The following is a 20,565-nucleotide window of genomic DNA, read 5'->3' on the forward strand; positions in this document are numbered from 1 at the left end:
GGACTCTCCACTCACCACACCACATGCTCCCTGGGGCCCAGAGAAAGAGGTTTCTCCTGCTCTGAGGCCCAGAGATCAACTGTCCTCTCTGTTTTCCCTCAAGCATGGAGTAAGGGGATAATCCTGAAGCTGGCAACCTGGATGCTTGCCTAAGGACGGTATTATTCACCCTTCAATTGTCACTCTTCAACCTGGGCAACAAAGCAAAGGCTGTCACCTCCAGAAACAATGCAAGGAGACCTTTGGGTGCCAGTCTGCTCCTCTGGGCTTCAGGCTCCCATTGTTAGTGGGATTATGATACTAAATCTAAGGGCATCATGTACAGGCCTGGAAAGCTGGTTCTCCCTGCTTCTAGAAGTTTCCAGATGCCTTGAACACCTTAGAGTTGATCTGGAGAAGGCAGTAGAACCTCCGCTGCCTGTTCTGAGCTTCAGCTGCCTCAGCCACAGGGGATGAAGAACACAGCATCTCTTCTCAGGCCCCATCCAGTCTTCGTTCAGTGCTGTAGATATGAATGCTTTTCCTCCTCCTGCCTCAGGGTCCCACCCCCAATCCTCACCTCCCATGCCTCTCAGTTGGAGCTCCACCATGCTATAGAGCTGCAGCCTGGAAGGTCCCTGTGTGACCCTCACCCCCAACACAGAACCAGGCACAGAGAGAAAAGTGTGCTGTTGTTCCTCTGTGCAGACTCCTCCCACAGCATCCTGTTAGGGCTGCCTGATAGACTCAGCTGACCCCACTGCCATAGCCTCTGGACCTGTGTCTGCCCAGACTTACCTCAGTGATGGAGTGTGACCTGAGAGTTCTAAGCTGAGGTAAACCCTTTCTTCACCAAATTGCTTTTGGTAATGGTGTTTTATCATAGATATAGGAACCCTAACTGGGATGGATATGGAGGTGAGTAGATAAATGGATCATGAGTGGATGTGCAAATGGATGTACAGATGGATGGATGCATGGACAAATAGACTCACTGATAGGTGGGTGGGTAGATGAATACGTGGATGGATAAGTGGATGGGTGGTTGAGTGGGTGGATAGTTGTGTAGATAAGTGGATGGACTGGTGGACAGATGGATGGGTGAGCAAGTAGACTAGTGAGTGGGTGCATGGGTGGATAGGTAGATGGATGGATGGAAGGCTGATGAAGGTTGATCTTGAGAGGTTCTCTCGGCCCTGAAAATGACTCAGGGAACCTAACGTATGGATAGGTTTTGCTTTGGTGCTAACCAAGGCTTGCCTGCATCAGTCTCCTGGTTCCAGATGAGGTTCTGTTTTGGCCACTGCCTTCACGACACCTTCCCTACGCTGGCTTGTTGGGGAGAAGCACAGACTGCATTTAGAGCCACTGTAACGAATCCTAAAGGGACCCCATGAAACTGAGGGTGGAAGGCATGGTGGGATGTGACCTGGCTGAGGTTGTGACATCTGGACTGGCTGGATCTGGAAGCCAGACTCTGAAAACATAACCCAGAACTAAGGTCCAGGGTCGGGCGACTTGGGGTTTCCTGCTTAGTTCAGTGTTGCAACTGGGTGCAGGATGCTGGCCAGGGTCATGCTCACAAGTCACGCAGAACACTGAGCACAGCACAGTTAACTCACAGCTTTCAAGGTGGTTCAGAAGAAGATTCCAAGACTAATTTCACCATCCAGAGGCCTCTCCGTCCCAGGTGAGGACCAGGAGCAGGGTAGGATATGATTCTCCATGACAGCTGGGTTCCAAACAACCGCAAGCCCTTCTTTGCCTCAGGCCAGTGGCTTCTCTCCCAGTGAACAGCCCTCCAACAGTTTGCTGCTGAGTCTATCACAGACCCAAGCAGGGTTATCTAAGCAGAGAGACTCTGTGCCCAATGGCCTTGACCTTTCTATGGTGAGAGAAAGGCCATAGAAAGGTCCCTGCTGACACTGTGCATGTGCCTCTGGGGAGGGGCAGCTAAGCAGTCAGCCACAGAGCAGACAGCTTCCTCCAGCCATACTACCAAGACTCTCTGCCATCTCCTGTGCATGGGCTTCTTTCTCTACTCAGACCCAAGTACCCCTCCCAAGCAGCCCTTCCAGGCTCCTATCCTCTGCTGGACAGTTACTGAGCAGGACGCTGGGCCTGTACATGGTCAGCAGGTCACCTTCGGAAACTTCCTGACTTCCTCCTGCATTGGGGGTGTGCATAAAGGCAAACGTAAGCACGCACTGTGTTGGGTGGAGATCAGTGATTGCTGAAAGATAAGATGGGGTAAAAACCAGAAGGAACAGAACACTCCACTGAGGTGGGGAGCAGCCAAGACAACCACTGACAGGGCAACAGCTGAGCCACAAGCCAAGCACTAGCGTATGTTCCTATCCCAGAAGCCTACTTGTTTTCATAGCAGTCTCAGCCCTGTCCTACAGAATTACAAAGCCCAGAGGGGGTGTGTGGGTGGCCAGAAAGCACACAGCAAATGGACAGGCATTGAGCCCATTTCTCCTCTCAGAGGCTTCCTGTTTCCATGCTAAGAGAAGGTCAACCAGGTGGATCTTGGCCACGTAAGGTAAACAGATGCCTACAAAAAAGATAAGAAAGAAATGTTTTGGGGTGTCCACAAGCCAGGGTGACTCTCCTTTCTTATCTGTGTCAAGACAAGAAAGAGTTTGCTTTCCAACCCCCCTGCAGTGGAATCTGTTCTTTCAATGGCCAAATATAATAAAAATACTTGACCTAGTCTTTGAAAGGCATCCAAATGCCACCTAATCTGGTGGCCAGGATGCTGAGTGCCAATTTGAATTAATGGATGGTGCCATGAATTGAAGGTGAAATGTACCCATGGGCTCATGGTTTGAACTCTGAGTCCTCAGTTGGTAGCCCTGTTTTGGGAGGAGGCGGGACCATTAGGAGGGGAGCTGGGTAGGTGGAAATGGGTTGTCAGAGGCAGATTCTTGGGAGAGTCTGGCCATCTGTGATGTGGACAGTTCTTCCACAAGCTCCCGCTGCTACGGATTGAGTCATTGCTGCCACAACGGGTGGAAACTCACTGAAACACTGAGTCAAGGACAATCCGTTGGGCTGGAGGGATGGTTCGGTGGTCAAGAGCACTGACTGCTTGCTCTTCCGGAGGTCCTGAGTTCAATTCCCAGCAACCACACAGTGGCTCACAATCATCTGTAATGGGATTCGATGCCCTCTTCTGGTGTGTCTGAAGACAGCTACAGTGTACTTAGCATATATAAATTTTTTAAAAATTGTCATCCTTCAAATGGTTTCTGTCAGGAATGAAGGTCACAGTGAGGTCAAGATAAGCATTACAAATGGCCACAAAGTGAACTCTCAACCTGTCTCCAACCCACTGAGCTCCCTCATCCAAGCACGCCAGCCCAAGGGTGCCATTCACAGATGAGAAAGCCCTTGGTTCTACCTTGATGTTTGTTGCTGTGATAAACACCGTGACCAGAACCAATGTAAGGAGCAAGGGCTTGATTTCAGCTTAAAGGCGACAGCCCATCACTGAGGACTGATGGATCGGGGCAGGAACTCCAGGCAGGAGCAGGAAGTAGAATCCATGGAGAAACAATCAAAAAAAATGTGTTTCACACAGGCACATGGGCCAATCTGACAGTCAATTTCTTGCTTGAGGTTCCCTCTTCCTGGGAGACTTGGTTTGTGTCAAGTTGACAATACAAACTAAACGGTATAGGCTTTGGCCCACACAGCTCAATGGCAAGCCCCCAGATAAGCAAGAATGGACACCCAGTGGTCATCATCTCAGAAAGGGTCAATAGAGACAGTCCCTTGTCTTACTGGCCACGGCTGGGAACAGAGGCTGACCAGCTGAAGGGGAGGGGGGTTTTAACCCGTACTCCCTGCCCACCAGTGCATCTCTGTGAGGGACCAAGGACACTTTCACTGACTTGAAGGGAATAGGCAAGTTCTTCAAGTGACAAAGAGCCACTTCTGTCCCCTTCCCTTCCCTGCCCTGCCCCCCAGCCCCCTATTGCGATCTATCTGAGGCATCTCTACTTGAATGCCTTTGTTTCTCAATCCCTGGAAGCCTTCAGCTTCTCTGTGGCTGCGGGAAACTGGGAAGCTTTGATTCGCTGAGAATCTGGGCTGTGGCTTTGGGGCTCAAAACAGGGGGGACCATTTCTCCTGGGAGGCGCGGGAGGAAAATAATTTCGGTGACTGTAGGTAATTAAGTCGCCACAGTGCTATGGAACATGCATTATATTATACGATGATTAATCCCTGGGACAGCGGGGAGATTTTTCATCTTCAAAGCTCTCCTCGGCTCCTCATTAATCATCTCAGCCCCAAGGAAAGAGAAGCTGCTTCAGTTCCTAAGAGAGGGGAAACTGAGTCAGCTGGGTTCCTCTGACTCCTCCCACACCTGGGTGGAGACAATACGCTACCAGGACCACCAAGGGCTTTCTCCCAAGTTGTTTCTCCTGGAGGCATCAGTCAGTTTCCCACCCTCACAGGGACCTGCATAAGAATCAATAAAAATGTTATTTTAAATGAAAAGAAAGCAGTCCAGCTCCGCCGGTGGGGGCTGCCAACGCCCGCCTGCCCGCCGCCCTTTCTCATCGCTTTTGTTCCCTCTGCCTGGGTACCTGCACATTTTCAGTGCGCAGCCTCTCTGGGAAAGCAAAGCCTCTCCCCGGTTTCTCAGCGAGCAGTTTAAAGGAAAGTGCTGTTTTGCTCGCAGACGCCTTCTTTTGCAATTGGGACATCGTGCTATAAATACAGCCCATCCTGCTTTGCATTCAAATTGTTGTGAAAGTTTGGGGCTGTAAATAATATGTTCTAGGTGCTTGAGACAGAATTTTTATTATTTTTTTCTCCCTGTTCCTGGAGCTAGTGATAAATTAAACATTTATTTTGCACTCCCACCATGCAATACAAAATACAGGGCTGATTGCTTCACACCTGACACCAAGCGTAAAGGTGACCCGTAGGTGAGCAGGGGGTGGGAAGCTGCCCAGAGTGGGAGAGGTTGGGGAGCAGGGGTGGAAGGAGCTGTTCTGAGTTCGGCCTTCCCCGTGATGGCGTTCTTCTCTGAATGACCTTCTGATAACAAGAAGGCTCACACCCAAATATCTGTTTCACACAGGGGAAACTGAGGCTGAGAGATGTCTGCTGCAAACACGTCTCCACCCACTATGACCTGAGTGTGCCCCCGGGGCTCACTCTCCCCTGGCCTGCAGTGATTTTTCTCTGGGTGTGCTGGAGAGTGGAGATGGGAAAAGCTACAGTCTCTGAACCCAACTGAAACAGGCTGCCCTGCACTCTGGACAGACCGATCCCTGGCAGTGGCAGGTAGGCCCTTACTGCAAAACTTGGTGCGCAATCTCCAGTCTCAGTTCCCTTGCCTTGAAATGAAGTAAAAAATAGAATTCCTTAGGCGCTGGGGAGGAGCAGGTAAAGTCTCTGGTATGCTTATGGGGGAGCAGCTGTGACCAAGGACCCCAATGCCCAGGAATAGTACCACTCCCTAAGATATGGAAGACACATGCAGGGTGCTAGGAGGTCCAGCCAGACATGAAGCCCGTGGGTGTCATTTCTTATTCTCTGAGCCCCTTGGCTAGGACCATCAGGAAACTACATCTAGCAGACAGGTCTAGATAGGACCTGTGTTGTAGATGAGAGGGCTCATCCTGGCATAACTGGGCTGCATTCAAACCTCAGGCTGAAGAGGAGGGGTGTGTGTGATCCAACTTCTGCTCTCTTCTGATGGAGACCACTGGCACTTTCACGAAAGGATGCACCTACAGACACGTGACTCAGCACACACCTCCAGAGACTCACAACCCATATGCTCACTGGCTCACAACACACACACACACACTCGCTCACAGCTCATAAATGCTCATGAATTCATCGCATGCACTCTCTCAGGCTCACATGTGTGCACATTCATGATCTTGAGTACACTCTCCAACACACTTCGTCTACCACCCGCACTCCATCCCACCAGAAGCTTCCCTCAGGCCAGAACAAGCTGGATGCACTCCCTGAAGCAATGCCGCACATGCTCAGTAGCAGCCACAGAAGGCAGTCAGCTCACCTCTAGACACCAGGACATACGGGCCCCTACCCAGCTCTGGGGGCACACTTGCCATCTTAGTCTTAGAGGACTGTATGGACAGACAGGAACAGGCTGAGCTGCTCTAGGTTGCTTCCCTAGTACAGACCACAATGACAACCTGCTGTGTTTCGGTACACTTTGCCGTGCTAATCAGCCCGAGGGCCAGCGGGTTGTGTACAGCTGAGGGAGAAGAGAGCTAGGCCTCAACGCATAGCCCTGGCTGCTGCACCAGACACAGTAGTGTTCTTATCTTCAAATGACACACCCACTGAAAACTCACTAACCTATGATCTTTCAGGCAGTACCAACAGGGTGGAAGCTTCTTTGGAAAATTCTAGAAAGTTCTCAGCATCATGAAAAGCCATTTTGGCTATTCCAAACTGGCCTGCCAAGGCTGACTACACCACCATCTGTAAGAGATCCTGATTCTTCAAGTGACACCATAGCCTTGACTGGATGCTATGACACTAGGGTCAAGTGGCTGTTGACCTTGAAGACGCAGCACAGAACTGTTAGTCTACCCCACCCTGTTCCCAGCCTCAGCACACTGAAGCCCTGCTTATCCAGCTCCCATCCCTTTGGTTTTGTTTGCTTTCCTTGAAGCAAAACCCTTCTTCTATGAGGCTGGCAGCCAGGATCACCTGGCCGACTTTATTTCCACAAGAGGCTGGACAGGTGTCAGCTCGTTGACTGTTGCCTATGTAGCGTCCCCTGTGGGACTTCCTAGAAAAAAAAAAACAGCAGGCAGTCCATCTCATCTTGTGATGACACTCAGACGGATCCTCGTGCCCACCTGCTCCAGGTATCCCCAGACTTCATCTTGGCAGGCAATACCATGGGGCAGTGTGTTCCAGGCAGCTCAACCCTTGGGCTTGTCACATGTGCGCGCGCACACACACACACACACACACACACACCTTGAGCTTGTAACACACGCACACACTGTGTGACCTCAACCCTTTGACAGAACCACTGGGCAACATTAGCCACCATCACACGGAGACACTGTGCATCCAAGAAGAACAGTTTTAGTTATGAGATACCTGATTGGAGCTAATTTCTTACCCATCCCTCACCTATAAGTGGGGGTGATGATAAATCTGGAACACATGCAAAGAGCCAGGGACAGGAACTTCAGGGAGAGTGGGCTCTGATGAGCTTAGTGGCTTTGAGTGCTATGATGAGCTTAAGGCTGTGATTACAAATACCATGTAGCGTGTGTGGTAAGACTAGAGAAACACAACACAGAGAAAAGAAATCAGGAGCTACCAATGCACAGCAACCACAGACACTTCAGAGCCCCTCCCCATCTGTCTACAAACATCTGGAAGCTGCTGACTCAGCCTCTAGATGGGACTGCACACCAACAGTAGATGCTTCCTTGTGACTCATATCTCTTCCTTCATGGATGCTAGGCAGGTCACACCCACTTTCCCATCACAGCTAGTAGGCCTTTTATAAATGCCTGTGTAGTTGTGTCTGCTGAACCTCTTCCTCGGAAGAACACAGGTCTTTCTGATCCAGGGCCAGTCATCCTGCTGATTACATGGGTGAGAGCTGAGGTTCCATGAGGAACTTTGTTGTGTCATGTCCCATGAAGAGCGGGACCAAACCCACCTGTTTCTGAAGGCTGGGCCCTAGCACTAGGGCTTCCAGGCATCTAGATCCAAGCCAGAGACAACATACATAGACCTTTGAGTAACACAAGGAAATCTTGGGTGATCTAAAACCTACTGCTCAGAGATGGAAGAGCCATCTCCAGCTGAAGTAAGGATTCTTGAGGCCCTGTGGCTCCCCAGGGGCATCCTGTTCAGCTCCTGTGACTGAGTCACACCAAGCTATTATGGGCCTTGCTTCTGATTGAGAATAGTACATCTGGAATATCCTATACCGTTGAGCAGCAGGGGTAAATGGTCGGAGGCCATCCCTGTCTGTCCCTTCCCTGCCACAGGGGTTACAATGAGAGGCTTCCCCAGAAACTTGCCTGTTCAGAGGACTGTGGCTGGACTTCTCCCCAAATGGCTTCAGCCTGGGATGTCACATGGCAGGATCATCAGCTCACTAGGGGGTCCCAACTATGGAGAGGCAGAGGCTGTCTACTGTATTAGTCAGGGTTCTCTAGAGGAACAGAACTCTCTCTGTGTGTGTGTGTGTGTGTGTGTGGTGTGTGTGGTGTGTGTGTGTGGTGTGTGTATGGGTGTGTGTGGTGTGATGTGTGTGTGTGGTGTGTGTGTGTGGTGTGTGTATGGGTGTGTGTGGTGTGATGTGTGTGTGTGTGTGTGTGTGTGTGTGTGTGTGTGTGGTGTGTGTGGTGTGATGTGTGATGTGTGTGTTAAAATTTCTTACAGGCTGTGCTCCAGCTAGTCCAACAATGGCTGTCTACCAATGGAAGGACCAACAGCCCAGTAGTTGCTCAGTCCATGAGGCTGGATGTCTGAGCTTTTCTTCAGAATGTGCTGGAATCCCAAAGAATACCAGTGGAGGAATTGACTTGCCAGGGAGAGCAAGCGTGCAAAGAGCAAAAGATTCCTTCTTTCATGTCCTTTATATAATGATGCCTACAGAAGATGTGGCCCAGATTAAAGGTGGATTTTCTGCCTCAAAATATCTAAATTAAAGATATATCTTCCTACTTCAAAAAATTCGGATTAAAAGAGGGTTTTCTCACTTCAAACAATTTGATGATGATAATGATAATAATAATAATAATAATAAATAATAATAATAATAATAATAATAATAATAATAAAGTCTTTCACAGGTATGCCCAGCCACTTGGATTATTCCAGATGTAGTTAAGTTGACAACCGAGAATATCCATCACACCCATGAGTCTGGGTGGCTCCAAGCCATCTCTGGTCCCTGTTCACAGATGTCATAACCAACTACCCAGGCTGGCACACACCAAAAAGTTGCAGGTTCCCTCCATTCTGCCTTCTTGCAGATATCAAGGCTGAGAAGCAGTTGACATGTTCCCCAAGAATGAGAGTCAGGAGGCAGGAGAACTCCTGAGTCAGTCTTGTCATGGGCTCAGTCCCTTCTTCCTGCCTGCTCCCTGCTACTATGGTGGGCTTTGGGGGAACTCCCTGAAGGGGGCGCTACTGTGACTCATCCTCTCCTGCCTCTGCCCTCAGCTGTCCCAGAGGGAAATAGATTCTGGAGGATCTGTGTGTATGTATGTATGTGTGTGTGTGTGTGTGTATGTATGTATGTATGTATGTATGTATGTGCCTAACACCACAAAAACTCTGAGAAGCCATTTCCGTGAATTCCAAGACTAGAGGCTCAGTCATGGGATGGATATCAGAGAATACGTGTTCTGCTTGGGAGGGGCCCTTGGAAACAGCTTCAAGGCTCTTGCTAGAGTGACAGGAATCCTCTACAATCAGAGGGTCATCTGAGTGCCTCCAGAAGCTGTGTTTATGCAGATCTGACATTAAATTAACATAAAAAGAAGGTAGGGGCAGAGCGAGCCTAACTTCACGCCTGCAGCTTCTGCGTGGCTTCTGCTTGCCTCCAGTGTCCCGCACTGGGACTGCTTTGCCCAGCACAGCAAGGCTCAGGCCCCCATCACCCCACCCCCAGCCTTTGGGGTGTGGGCCATGGGTAGGTGTAGAGTTTTTCTTGGATTTGATGCTGTTTTGGTAGCTTTACTAAGACAAAATTCACATCTTGTAGATTTTACTAATTTAAAATACACAAGTGGGCACATTTTGGTATATTCTGGATCTGGGCAGCCATCAGCACAGTCTAATTTGAGGGCATCCTTATTCCCTCCCGCTTCCCCAACTGAGAAACTGCATTCCCAGCGCTGCCCCACCCCAGAGTCCCGACTGCCTCCTCCGAGCATTTGCATAGATCAGTGACTGCACCTAGCAAAAACTCTTCAACGCACATCCATGGTGCAACATGTAATGATGTGTGTGTGTGTGTGTGTGTGTGTGTGTGTGTGTGTGTGTGTGGTCAGTGACAGTCCACTGGCTATGTAGCAAGCTTTCCTGATGACTCTGCTGATGGACTTTTCTGGCTATGATGAATACACTACTATGGAAACTCAGGCTGGGTTTTGATCAACTCTCCGGGACGTATATGAAGGAATATGCCTGCTGGGTTGAACAGTGGTTTGTCTCTTTACCTGACAGCAGCCAAGCTGCCTCCAAATTGCCTGTACCATTTCATATTGTCACTACACATCCTCAGGGGTCCCACCCTCCCTGCCTCCTCTCCAACATTGTGTCTTGGTTGTCTTTGTGCTTACAGCCACCCTGGTAGACATGAGATGGCTTCATACAGTAATTCAGATCCGCATCCCCCGATGGTTAATGCGATCGCACAGCTCGTGTGCTTATTGGCCATCTGCAGGTCTTCTCCGGAGAAGTGTCTCTTCAATTCTCTTTTCCTTAAAATGTGGGGTTATCTGTCTGTTAATTATTGAGTAGAAAGCATTCTCCATGTCTTCTGGATACAAACCCCTTGGCAGCTGTGGGTTTGCAGCTGCTGTCTTCCTTCTCTCTGGTGTCTTCTCACTTTCTTACTGCTTGAAACACAAAAGGTTTGCATTTTCATAGAGTCTAATTTATCTTGGGTTTTTCTTTGTTGTTCTTGTTGTTGTTTTGTTTGCTTCTTGCACTTTTGATGTCACATCAAAGAAACTGTTGCCTAACCCAAGGCCGGGGAGATGAAACCCTACCTCTTCCCTAGGACTTTGTAGTTCTAGCCCTTACATTTCTGGGGTCAGGGTGCTGCGGCTGCGGCTGCACAGCGACCAGAGGACACTGGATGTCCTGCCAGTCACTTCCCACCTCATTCCTTTGGGTTTTTAAGCTAAGCTGGGAAATAGCAAGTTCTCATGATCCTCCTGTCTCTAACTTATGCTGATCCCCAGGACTTGAGTTACAGACATGTGTGGCCATGTCTGGATTTTTATGTGAATGTAGAGGCTCCCAGTTCAAATCTTTACACTTACATAGCAAGCACTACTGACATCTCACTCCCGGCCCACACTTAAGGTTTTGATTCACTTTGAATATTTTTTAAAGTTTTATTACATTTTTTAAAATTGAGTGTGTGTGTCTGTGTTTGTGTGTGTGTGTGTGTGTGTGTGTGTGTGTGTGTGTGTGTGTGTGTGTGTACTTGTGCTGTGACTTGCACAGCTTTCAGGAGTTGTCCTCTCTATCCACTACATGTGGCCTGGGGACTGACCTTAGGTTGTCAGGCTTGGCAGTGAGCAACACTTTCTCTCTGGTGTTGGCCTCCTAATTGAAGACCATTTGGTCAAAAAGGTAAGCAACTGTGTATTTAGAATGCTGTGCTGTTGTGACCATGGCACCAAAGGGAACCGTAGAAAGGGGATGATTGATTTGTGCTCAGGGTTTCAGAGCTCAGTGCATCATGGCAGAGAGAATGTGGAGGAGCAAAGGAGCTCGCCTCCTGGTGGCCAGAGAGCAGACAGGTAGGAAGGGGCAGACACTGACCCACTTTCTTCAGCTGAGCCCCACCTCCTAAAGTTTCCAGAACCTTCCACAGTAGCATTATCAGCTAGAGATAGAGTGGTCAGCATACTGATGGTGACCCTGTTCTATACACACACACATACACATGTGCACATACAAATACATACACACATACACATGTGCACATACACACATACATACACAGAGACACAGACACATGTGTACATACACATATACACACACATACACAGACACATGTGCGCATACACACATACACACACACACACACACACACACACACACACACACGCACGCGCACGCGCACGCGCACGCGCACGCGCACATGCATGCCAGGACTGGCATGTGGAATCAGAAGACAACTGTCAGGAGCTGATTCTCTCCTTCCACCCCATGGGCCCCGATGGAACTCAAGCCCTCAGGCAAGAGCCTTACCTGCTGAGCCGTCTCACCAACCCGAGCTATTTAGTTCAGCAAAGATTAAAATGGACCCCAGCTAGGGTTCTGAAAGGTATTACAGTGAATCTGTGGCTGCACTGAGAGGACAATGCCAGGTTTTGTCTTTGTGTCACTAAGCATTCCTTTGTTTCTGTGAATGGTATTTTAGAAATTTTGGTCTACAAGTCTGGCACCTTAATTATTTTGTTCTTTGTAATGATAACATAATGAAATTTCTTTCTCCAATTATGCTTTTGGATTATTACAGGCACATAGAGGAAAAAAAATCTAAGATCTTTATTGTTTGGGTTCTGGCTTGGGTCTTTTTGAGACAGGCTTTCATGGCATAGCCTTGGCAGGCCTGAAACTTACTGTTGTAGACTGGAGAGTGCACTGGCCTTGAACTCACAGAGCTCCTCCTGCCCCAGCTTGCCTTGGGCTGGGATCAAAGTGTGTGCTGCCATGGCAGTGGGGAGCAACATGAAGGGTGTTTATAGACTTGTAGCCTGCTGTTCTGACTCCTGTTTGTTATTTATTACGTAATATTTTAGGGAGACCATGTCATCTGTAACCTGAGCTGGTTTTGGTGTTTGCTGTCTGGATCCCTGGTTTCTTCTCTATTGCTCTCTCTGAGCTCAGAGAGAGATAGATGGACTTTCCTTGTGTGGCTTCTACTCTCACCTGGAAAGCAGTCTACCTTTCTGCAGTGGGTGGGAGTAGTGAGCACTGTGCCCATTTTCACACAGCTCCACTCACTGAAAACCTCAGGATTGCCAAGAAAGAGTCCCCGGGATCCTCTACTCGTCTCTGCCTCTTTTGGGCCTATGTTATTTTTTTCTTGATGTTATGACAAAAGTCACTGAAGAGAGAAAGGTTCCCCAAGACAATCTTCCTGGTCAGGGAAGTCACAGCAGCAGGAGCGTGAGGCAGCTGTCACAGAATCCTCAGTCAGGAAGCAGATGGATAAATGCCCACTCAGCTGACTTCTTCCCTTTTTGATGCAGTCAGAGACCCAAGCCTAGGGAATGGTGTCACCCACTTCTAGGATGAGTCTTCCCACCTCTGTTAACCTAATTTGGATGTTTCCTCACAGGTATGGTCTGCAGCTTGATTCTGCAGGTATGGTCTCCTAGGTGGTTCTAGATCCTGCCTAGTCATCACAAGGGCTGGCCTGGTCCTCTGACTTCATCTTTCCACGATGTCAAACAGAGCCCACCAGCTGCCTCCCACCCAACTGTGAATCCACAAGCTAACATACCAAATCCAGGTCTCTCATGCCCCAGTCTCTAGGGCAAACTAATCCCCAGCCAGAAGTGTGTGAGACCAGAGGCTGCCAGAATCACAGTGTGCAGATGCTGGGAAGAAAATGCAGATGCAGGCCCTTGAGCTGCATCTGTAGCTGTCAGGAACCTTGGGAGCAGTGTCAGACAGGTGATGGAGGAATAAAGATAGAATGCTCTCTGGTTTAACAACCATCAAGTGTCAGGGGGAGAAAGAAAGTCTGGGGGCAACAGACTCTAGCAGTGTTTCTATTAAATGTCTTGCAAATTTCATTTCTTTGATGAATATTTATTTAGTTCTTGTTATGTGCCTGGGGGAGACTAGGGGGAGATGAGGGAAGGAGAACACAGACAGAAGCCTTGCCCCTCTTTCTTCAGAGGACAGAGCTGTGACCAGTGGCTCCATCCAGGAAGCAGCTTTCTAAATCCAGCTGTTGGGAGCAGGATTGTCTCTGGCTGAGAGGCTGGGCATAGAACCTTCTATATGAGGACTCTGTACCATGGCTTGGTGGTTCCAGAGTTGGAGCCTAGGAGTCCTGTTTAGGGAAGAGAGAAAGCAGCTGGCAAGGCAGAAGAATGGAGAATCTGTGCTCCCTATCCATCCTCAGAGCAGCCCTAATCTGAGGCTGACACAAGATCCTTATTGTACCAAGCCTGGCAGACGCCAGTGCCTGGATAACCACGGTCTCGATCCCCTGAGAGGGGCTGTGTGGAAGGGCATGCCTAGTTCACTTACTGTCTCTGCCAGCTTGGTCTGTAGATAGACCCCTAGATTCACAGCACGGGGCTTCATGGGACGTCAGAATGGAGACTCACAAGCTGACCCACAATGAGCAAAGCCCACTGGGGGCTCCAGGGCCTGACTGATGAGTCCCGTAGAGTGGCTTTCCTCTACTCACTCGGGGGGGGGGGGGGGGCTACAGGAGGCCCAGCTGTGAGCTCTACACAAGGCGGAGTTCAGCTCTGCTGTCCAGGGTCCAGCCTGTAGGTGGCCAGCCTTGTGGGCCTGTGCTTCCTGGGCTACGGCAGCTGTTCCTCTCTGTTGCTGCTGTTATCTGGGCAAGAAGCATGGAGGCTTTGAAGAATGGCTCAGTTGGTCAAGACAGATGCCATATACTCCTCTGCAGCAGTGAGGAAAGACCTGCATCTAAGGGAGAGATACAAGCCACGTATTCCAGGGTGCAGCAACACTGGGTCTCTCCTGTACCTATTTTCTTCTTACAGTTTCAAAGAACCAGAAAAAAAAAAGAGAAAAAGTCTTCTCTTAGGATTACTATTGCTGTGATGAAACGGCAGGAATTCAGACCCAGCAAGGACCAGGAGCTGATGCAGAGGTCATAGATGGGTGCTGTTTACTGACTTTCAGAGCCTGATCAAACTGCTTTTCTTATAGTACCCAAGACCACCAGCCCAGGAGTGGTACCCCACACAATGGGCTGGGCACTCTCCCATCAACCACTAATTAAGAAAACGCCCTACAGGCTTGCCTGCAGCCCAATTTTACAGAAGCATTTTTTCAATTGAGATCCCAGTAAAGTCTCAGATGACTTTAGCTTGTGTCAATCTGATATAAAACTAGCCAGCAGGAGTCTATAAGGTCTTTTATAGATGGTTTTGGTCCCTACATAGAATCACAGAACTACACATTTAGACCAAGTTTATAGTCAGCCTCTTTATAATTGAGTGTAATGTGTGTGTGTGTGTGTGTGTGTGTGTGTGTGTGCGTGCACACGTGAGCGCATGTGTGTGTGCATTTGTGTGTTGCCCTGGCTTGCTTTTTGTCAGCCTGACAGAAACTACAGTTATCTAGGAAGAGATGTCTCAATTGAGAAAATGCCTCTATCAGATTGAACTATGGGCAAGCCTGTGAGGCATTTTGATTAATGATTAATGATTGATTGGTTAATGTGGGAGAGCCCTGCCCACTAAAGGCAGTGCCATCCCTTTGGGCAGGTGGTCCTGGATGCTATAAGAAAGCAAGTTGAGAAAGCCATGAGGAGCAAGCCAGTAAGCAGCACCCCTTCCTGGTCTCTGCTTCAGTTCCTGTCCCTAGGTTGCTGACTCAATTTTCCCTGATGATGGACTATCCTTGTGAGCCAAATAAATGTTTTTTCTCTCTGGAGATGCTTTTGGTCATGGTGTTTATCGAAGTAATAGAAAGCAGACTAAGACATTGTGTACCTATCTACAGGTGTATGGATCTGCAAGTGTGTGCATGTACCTGAGCATCCCACGGAGTGTGTGTGGGCTTGAGAGAAGGTACCCACCTTCTGTCAGCTATCAGCTGACTTCACTTAAACAGCAGGGGAACAGAAGAGAGGATGGGAATGCTGGCTGGGACATTCACAGACACCTTCCGATCTGAGTGAGTAAAGCCCACTCCTGTGACACGTCCCAGGCTGTGGAGGGTGTTCTCTATGGAGCTGGCAAGTCTAGAAGCTAACCATGTGTGTTGATGTCTGTCTCCCATGCACGGCTATGTGACGATTATCTTGAGATCAGGGTGTCTATGATGACCCACGTGAGCCCCCAGGAAAGGACATGTGTCAGTAGATTGTCACCAGAGGAGACGCTAGCCACTCATCCATCCTTCCTTCAGTAGCCTCTAATTCTACCCAACTACATGTGGTTTTAGCAGGTACTAGAGTGTATGGGAGGCCAAAGGCTGACAGGGGTGGGCATGAACCTCGGGCTGCGGGGTGACCTTTGCCACTCCACCTGCTGGTGACCTGCATGATCCTGTGAGAACTCCTTACTTGCATTCATGTAACTTATGAGTGCAAGACTTGGGAAGAGTCTTGTGGCTTCTCTCTGCACCTGACGTAAATAGAAACAGACTCGAGGAAGTCATATAGTGACATATTGTGGCTCCTTCCTGGTGACCCAGTTCCTTGCCCTGGAAGCGTTTGAGCTGTTGAGCATCGCAACACAGGAAATAGCGTTCTCCACCTCAGCAAGAGTGTGGAGGACATGGCAGGTGCCATGGAGCCCACTCTACTGACGGATGGGACTTCTAGGAGGAGCACTGTGCTAGTCACTGGCTGCCCAGGTGCCTGGGCTGGATATGCAGGTGTCTGAGCTGCAGCACCTCCTTCTCTGCCCGATTGTCTCTGGGGGTTCCCCACTGCAGTGGCGCAGATGGAAGGCCCTACCCCATCCTACCCCATCCTGAGCCCCAGCAAACCGTTACTCCTCTCTCTTTGGCTTCTACAGTTGCAGCGTTCATCCATCACTATGTCCATTCAGCCTTTCACTGGGCAAATGTAGACCTGGTGCTGACTGTAAGAGTGCTGGCCATGGCTCAGGCCCTGCGGGGAGAAGCCGTGTTCCAAGGGGACAAGAATGACTGCCCTTAAACACGGGGGATGAGTCCATGTCCGCTGATGGCAAAGGTTCTGGGTGAAACTGTGGCGAAGCTCCAGAGAGCGGGATCCCAGGAGGGTCAGCCAGATGTTGCAGTGGGACCAGGAATGGCTCCTGGTGTATGAGAGTGAGCCCACCAGAACAGGGACTAGAGCAAGTAGGAGAATGCACTGGGCCAGCAGTGGAAGAATCTGCTCTGCCTGGACATGGGGCTGATGAAGCAATCCAGATGAGGAAGGGCTGCCTGAACCCAGGACTGGCTGTCGGGATAATTTTCCTTTCAGATAATCAAACCCCGGAGTGAGGCTCTCAAAATTGACCATTCATGCCCCCCTCCCCTTTTATTATATGAACCTTCTCGTTCTAGGCTTCCAGGATGCTTGGCCTCCAGTTCTAGGAAAGATGGAGTCTGGGCACCAGTCAAGCAACCATAGAGACACAAACCCAAGGCAGTCAGAGTCACAATGACTGGGAGGAACAGCTGGGAAATGGCTTCAGGGCCTGCCTGAGCCAGGAGCCACTGGCCCAAGAGGCTTCTTTAGGCCACAACTGAAACATAGGAAAAGATGGCCTCCTGAGAGCTAGCTGCATTACTGTGAGTTCAAGGGAAGAACAGGAGAGAAGAGATGAAGACATCTATCTACCAGAGTCTGGGGACAAGAGGGAGGATGTCACTCTGGCTGGGGCCACAGAGCCTGTGGAAAGCTGACACATCCCTCCCCGTTTCAGCCCTGCTCTTTAGAATGTCAGAGGGGAAGTGTAATTAAGGCCATGCAGCTGTGAAGGATTAGTATTCCAACCTGGAAAGCCTGAGTTTTAATTAGTAATTAGGCCTTTTCTGCAGAGCCTGCAAACAAGCAGAGGTTTGGTGACCTTTCTTCTCCTGAAGGCACGGTGACAGCCTGGCTGACACGCTGATACACCTAGGGGCTTTTTCAGAGAGGCCTGGACGAGGCACAAAAGCAGCCTTACTCTTCATGGTGGGGCCGCCAGTAAGGGGCTCCTGCAGATCCCTGCTCCCTACCTGGCTCCCAGAGCTTACAGCCAGCACCCCCAAACCCATCTGGGCCCTGGAAATGACAGGTCTGGTGGCTTCTTCAACATGAGCCCAAGGTCACCACATTTCCATCAGGAGTCCCTGCAGATGGGAATCAGGATGGGTCTGTGTCCAGAAGGCAAGTGAGCAGGACCTAGAGGAACATGAGCCCTTCAGCTGGGCTCCTAGAATCACATGGCCCTTCTGCTCCGTCTTGGCTATCTATCACCATGTACAAAAAAAATCACCAGGCTTTTTCTGGCAGGCCTGACTCCCAACCTGTTCCCAAGATGTTAGGAGAGGCCATGAACCACATGGGGTCTGTTGGCCAAGCCATGACCAGGACCCAGGGCTACAGCTCCCAACTACTCTGCCCCAAGACAGGCCTCTGAACCCTCCTGTAGCTGCCTAGCCCCTGTTTGACCACATTGCCCAGCCATCATCATAAGGGACACACTTGCACCTAGGGTGTACTGGCCCACATGGGCACAGATGCCTTCACACCATCCCAGGAAAGCACAAGCCCTGGGACACCACTCGGGTCTAACCTATGCCTCTCAGGGGACTCAGCCAAGGGTCTCATTAGCTCTTGTCCACTTTGTGGGGTCCTGTAGCTATGACCAGCATGTCACAGGACATGGACACTTATGATGCTTCCAAGTGTCTGTATGCACCTCTCAGAGAGAGGACAGACCTGTTTGAATTCAACATCATGGTCACATTAAGGTTTTTTTGAGGACCTCTGTGTTTGTATGTGTCCCACTCAAAAGGCCAGTGGGGCAGGTGACTCTGAAGCATTGCCCCTGGTGGGTTATTTGTCAGCACAGCCTGGGCTGGCTGGATGCAGGTTGTAATATCATAGACAACACAATACAGGTCTATTCCTGTAGCTCATCCTTGCTGCTCATTCCCAGCAAAGAGCCCTTCCCTGAGACCCATCAGGCTAGGCCCTGGGGGGACAGTAGGAGGGAGGAGCCCCCCCCCCCCTTCACCAGAATGATGCAGTCTGCAGACTTCATAGTAACTCAGAAGTGAGCTCTCCCTTCCAGCACCATATAAACTTTAATTGGGCTTTTTAAAGGTCACGAAAACAAATACTTTCTCATAAAGAAACCATTTGGGCACGCTCAAAAACGCACAGGTAACTGTTAGTGTGAGTTGATTGTTCATGCCAGGGAACAGACGTCTCTTGCACACAGGCATATCCGTACCTGGTGTACCCCACCTCTGGGCATGGGGCTACTGTAACCAGCCATGAGACTAAGGCTGGCACTGTGGGGTAGGCTGAGGTAGGAAGAGTACCTTGGGGCTGGAGCTTCACACAGCCCTTCACGTCTCCGCCCCTCACCTTCCTCTGTGTCACAGACTTGTTGGCCTTTCAACATCTGAGACGCATATATTCTCAGATGGGGAAACTGAGGCCCAGTGGGGTTAAGTCATTCAAAAAGTGACTATACCCAGTCCAGTCTCTGTAACTCCCAAGTGCGACAGTACTGTTGTGTCCAACATGACACTCCAGAGCCAGATGGCACTGGCAAGTGAAATCCTTGTCCGTGCTCCACTCCCATGTGCCCTTCCCTGCACTGTGGTTTCCTATGGTTTATCATGGGGCATGATTCCCCTTAAGTTGCCTAGGAAAAAATGAGTACTGCTCTTCCCACTGGGAAACGCATTCCCAATGGAGAATGATGGATTTCCAGGACTTGACAGATACAATAACATGAGGCACAGTGCTGTGTCAGCAAGAGGTATTTAGGTTTTTAGGTAAAATACCTAAACATGGGATCGGAGCAAGTTAGTGAGGGCAGCACAGTGGGGATTCAGGAAGGACCTAGGACTCTCCCAAGGGGGCTGGAGGGGCAGCAAAATATACAGGCTGGGGGCATCTGGGGGAGGCAGCTGCTCCCAAAGGGTACTGGTATTTAGCAGGAACCTTATAGGACTCTCAGAGGTTCCTGGCCCCACAGGGATATCCCAAAGGAACCTACTGAACTGTCTGAATGACTGCTCATCCACCACAAAGAAGCGATCAGGCTGGCAGGCACCCTGAATCACTGGTATTTAGTGTCTCAGCTTTTCTCCTAGGTGTAGAGAGGCTGCCTCTTCTCCATATCCTTACAGGGCCTTCCTACACCTGTCTGCTTTAATTGTCCCTTTCTAAAAGGACACTGGGATGTCATGCTAGCCGAAACCCCACCTGTCTCTAAAACTCACCTGGGGCAGTCTCTGGTATGTGAACTCAGAGACCTCAGTCCTAGTTAATGCTGCTTTCCCTGGGTTCAGCTTACGCGCTCATATGCCATGCCACACCTGCTGGGTCTGAACTGATTGGATGAAGACCCCCTTCCAGGAGGACTGGAGGCATATCAAGACTGGCTATGACATGGCATCTTCGGTATTCAGCAACATAGAGTTCAGGAGACCCAGACTCTGATGCTCAGGATTCCAATGGCAACATAGCAGAAGGCAAGTGCCAGCCCCAGAGGTACCCAAGGATACAAGGAGGCAGAAAACGACAGCAGAGTGCCCACAGGAGCATGGATACAAGAACGTACTGAGCTTCTATCTCCTGCCCCAAGCACATTCCTGATCAATGTCTGAGACAAATTAAAATGCTGTTCGTGAGCCCACTTTGCAGCTTGACCTTGAAGAAATGGTCTTGACCCCTGAGTGGATCTTGCCTTGAGTAAACACTGCTGCCTTTCAGGGGAACTGAGCCCTCTGTGTTACTGAGGGTGACGACACCTCCCGGGCCCCACCCCACTTTCCCCTGAAGGTTCCATATCCTGAGGGAAAGAATTAGGGAAAGTGGTAGTCGCTGGGGCTGCCCCATCAGCTCCAATCGAGGCCCCAGCGCCTGCAGCTCAGCCACACCTCACCCCTGTTCTCGCTCAGTGAAGCCCCAAAACGCAGCCTCAGCAAAAC

At 49.9% G+C, this 20,565-nt stretch overlaps 1 long non-coding RNA gene across 1 annotated transcript in view; it reads left to right on the forward strand.

Annotated features, from left to right (window-relative positions):
- The first annotated feature begins 622 nt into the window (after window positions 1–622).
- The window catches only part of F730016J06Rik, a 39,036-nt gene continuing 19,093 nt past the window's right edge, over window positions 623–20,565 (forward strand). Inside the window, exons 1-3 of the long non-coding RNA XR_003953783.1 lie at window positions 623–815; window positions 5,078–5,283; window positions 15,433–15,606. This is a non-coding gene — a long non-coding RNA (RIKEN cDNA F730016J06 gene). The remainder of the gene's footprint in view (window positions 816–5,077; window positions 5,284–15,432; window positions 15,607–20,565) is intronic.

Source organism: Mus musculus, chromosome 2 (assembly GCF_000001635.26).
Source record: "Mus musculus strain C57BL/6J chromosome 2, GRCm38.p6 C57BL/6J".
NCBI lineage: Eukaryota > Metazoa > Chordata > Mammalia > Rodentia > Muridae > Mus > Mus musculus.